Consider the following 4,079-nt stretch of genomic DNA (forward strand, 5'->3'; position numbering starts at 1 on the left):
CATAATATTAATATTAGTTTACTATAATTAATATTAAAATAACTAACATTTTATATATTAAAAAACTTTTTACATAACTTTAATATTACTCTAATGGGTAGAGTCTTTGTTGTAAAATAAATTAAGTTACTAAGATATAAAAATCCAATTTGAACCAATAGTAATAGTGAATATGCTTATTCATGAATATAGTTATCACCCATCAAAACCATAGTGAATCTGCTTATAGTAATAGTGAATATGCTTATTCATGAATATAGTAATCACCCACCAAAACCATAGTGAATCTGCTTACTCGTGAATATAGAATCACCAATCAAAACCACACGAAAAAACGACGACCACAAATTCAATCAACATAGATTACATACAAATTCTGAATTGTCGTCTAAAGCGTTTAATTAAATATAGTCCAATGTATTATATCAATGATCGTAGTCTAAAAGTTTAGGAATAACCGTTACATGCCCATGCCATATTTTACGAGCAAGAATTTCTGAGTATATATTTAGCTTATTGGGTTTCTACAAATTGATGTATAGGTGCGTCTAGGTGCAGCGTTGCTCAATTTAAATAGGTTACTAATTAGTTATCGCTCAATTTAAATAGGTTACTAATTAATTATCAGAATACTACTTTGACCGGTTGCGTACATTAGTTGTACACTCCTGCGAATTACGAGCCGTCTATCCGAATTTAATTTACTATATATAGAAGACTCTCTCATATATATTTTGGCATAGGAAGATCTAATTGATAAAAGCCTTTTCCTTTTCTCTCCCGTGAAGGGATTTTTAGTATAACCCAGGTATTGGCGGTCATTTTGGTAGCTGCTGTTGGGGAACAATCTAACGCAAACTAATTTATTTTCTTCGGGGCAGTGTATTCTTATTTTTCCGTGAATTCCTTGGTAATTCTCGGAATTAGATAAGATATCCCCTAGATCAAGGCCTTTGTTTCCTGTTAAATTGGATTTTCTTTTACATCTATGCTATTATTTTCTCAGCATCTGCAACACTCCCTGGCTTTCAACATCATTTTCCCTGCACCTTTATGTTAGTAAGGGATTCTCCTCCCTAGCCTCATAATTTCCTTTCCGGAATTTTTAGTTGGGTGACCAGGACATATGGCTGAGCAATTGGTTAGATCTGCTGGTGTCTGCAAATACCTGCTTTTTACTTTGACATTGTTGCTCTCAGTGCTCCGTTTGATGCAATGCAGGAATGTGGCCGATTTATCAGCACCTGAAGTGGCTGGTGTGAGACTGCCTCACAAACGCCATGTTGGATTTAGAGTCGATCTTGTGCACAGAGATTCGGCACTCTCTCCATTAAGTCCGGGTGATATTACATCCACCGAGCGGTTGCAACGAGCAATAGAACGCGGTCAAGCAAGACAACTGAACTTTCTGACGTCTCTTGGTGGCGAGAAGTTCGATGCGACGGCTCCAGTAAGTCCGGGAGAAGGAGAATTTCTGTTGGAGGCGAAGATTGGCACGCCATCCCATCCCTTTCTTGGAGTCCTGGACACGGGCAGTGACCTGATATGGACGCAGTGCTCGCCCTGCACTGATTGCTTTAACCAGACAGATCCAATCTACGATCCCTCCAAGTCTTCCACTCACGGTAGTCTTCCGTGCACAAACAGTCTGTGCACGGATCTTCCGATTTCTAGGTGCAATGCGAACCGTTGCCACTACACGTACCAGTACGGTGACAATTCCACCACAAAAGGGATCCTTGCGTACGAGACGTTGGCTCTTTCTTCTGAAAAACTTCGCCGTATCGGGTTTGGTTGCTCGAATGACAATAAGGGAACTTTCGGTGGCGCAGATGGGATAATAGGGTTCGGCCGAGGTCCTCTATCCCTAATCTCACAGCTTGGCCCGTCAGGGGCTAATAAGTTTTCTTACTGTCTGGTTTCTCTTGGTGATTCTTCTTCCAAAACCAGTCCTTTGTTAATAGGCGACTCTGCTAGGTTGAAATCCAACAGGCCCGGAACGACTCCTCTTATTCAGAGCGACATTATACCAACTTTCTATTATCTTAATTTGACGGGAATCAGCATTGGCGGTACCTTATTGGATATCCCTTCGAGTGCATTCGATTTGAGAGACGATGGCAGCGGTGGAGTTATCATAGACTCTGGAACCACGGTCACACTGCTGAAAACCGAGGCATTTCGTCCTGTGAGAACAGCACTGACCTCAGCGATTAATCTCCCAAAGAAAAAGTCTCGCGTAGGACTGGACATCTGTTTTGAAGAACCGTCTCAAACTTCAAATATAACTGCTCCGGCTGTAACATTCCACTTCGATGGAGCAGATTGGAATGTGCCAACAGACAACTACTTAATCTCTGATGGGGAGGGTGCAATCTGCGCTGCCTTCCAAGGGAGCTCAGACCAATCAATAATTGGTAATCTTCAGCAGGAGAACTTCGAAATACTCTATGATAACGAGAGGAACTTGCTGTCCTTCGCACCTGCAGATTGTGAAACGGTGTAAGAGAGAAATATGGTTATAGGATAGGGTGCTTTTCTCCCAGGGTATGGATTTTATATGTCTTTTTGTTTAGAGTTTGTACTTTTTCTATTATTGCTGTAAGAATGGGATGCAACAGTATATGTTGCATCATATCTTAATAAATAAGAGAAGTATAGTGTTGCATCTTATCTTAATAAATAAGAGAAGTATAGTGTTGCATCTTATCTTAATAAATAACAGAAGTTGGTTTATTGTGGAGTTTTTATGAAGTGTTTTTTTCTAATTTGGCGAGAATATATTTTCATCGGGTTAATTATATTATTTAGGTTAATTATATTATTTAGAAAGAATGGAGTCATATATAATACTATTTAGAATGAACGGATGACTCCACGTTACAGAATGACTATTACTTTTTAAAAAAAACACTCATCACAGTCCATCCAAAACCAAAACCTATGACATAAAATTATTTTAAATTATTTTATATCATTTATAATTTTATTTAATTAAATGAAATTTAAAATTTAGAATATATTCAAATAATAAAAAAAAGCTACAAAATATCTAAATATTTTATAATGCAATTTGGAGAGATGGTTTCACTAAAGAATAGAAAGTTATATTAAAAAATTGAATAAAATAATCTAATTAAAAGAAATACATATAATTGGGTAGGCATATATTTATTTGCATATCTATATAAATGTGTACTTTAACCTAAATTGTCACTTGCATATTGCTATTAATTTTTAAATGTGTAATTATTTTAATTATTTAATATGAAAAATTAACAAATTCAATAATAAATAAGTTTTTCGTAATAGAAGATATGGAATTAAATAATAAATTAATTAAGAAAATATACATTAAAATATTTAATTTCCCGGTGAATTAAAAAAATGCACATTACAAGATTTGATCTTTTATATATTTTATAGGAATTAAATAATAAATTAATTTATTAAAAAATTTGATTTTCCGGTGAATTAAGAAAATGCAAGAATTGTTTTTTCTAAATATTTTATAAATTTGAGGTTTAAAAAGAATGTTTAATTAAAAGTGATATCATTATGATAAATAAATTACAAAAATACACATTAAAAATTTTGATTCTTCTATATATTTAACAAATTTGAGGTTTAAGATAAATTTTAACTAAAAGTGATAATTTACTTAAAAATTTGTATTAAAATCTACCATTATATAAATTTGTTTGCACTTTCTCCATACACACAACTCACTCCCCATTATTGAAAATAACAGACCAATAAAATTATGAAAAAAAATTACACATTCTACTCATTATTGGGGATAAGCCACCAATAAAGTTCTGAGATTTTATATGGTCTAGTTCAAAGGTGAGAAAGAAAACTCACTTGGTTACTAGGGATACTATCACAATGAAAAAGGAATTTGGTGATTGGGGCATTATCAATACTAAGAAGCTTGAATGGCTCTACTGTCAAAGAGGTTTTGGTGGGAGATATCTGCGTCTAGCATCTGGTACGAGATCATCCATGGAAAATATTTAAAGGACAAGGGTTCGAAGGAATGGATCAAGGAATGGATTGTACATATGGAGAGGTTTTCT

At 34.6% G+C, this 4,079-nt stretch overlaps 1 pseudogene; it reads left to right on the top strand.

The window, feature by feature from the left end:
* The first annotated feature begins 1,126 nt into the window (after positions 1 to 1,126).
* Positions 1,127 to 2,506, top strand: LOC149263853 (aspartic proteinase nepenthesin-2 pseudogene; annotated as a pseudogene).
* The last annotated feature ends 1,573 nt before the right edge of the window (positions 2,507 to 4,079 follow it).

Source organism: Pinus tabuliformis, chromosome 6 (genome assembly GCF_031772625.1).
Source record: "Pinus tabuliformis cultivar Carrire ecotype Pingquan chromosome 6, CPIR1, whole genome shotgun sequence".
Taxonomy (NCBI): Eukaryota; Viridiplantae; Streptophyta; class Pinopsida; order Pinales; family Pinaceae; genus Pinus; species Pinus tabuliformis.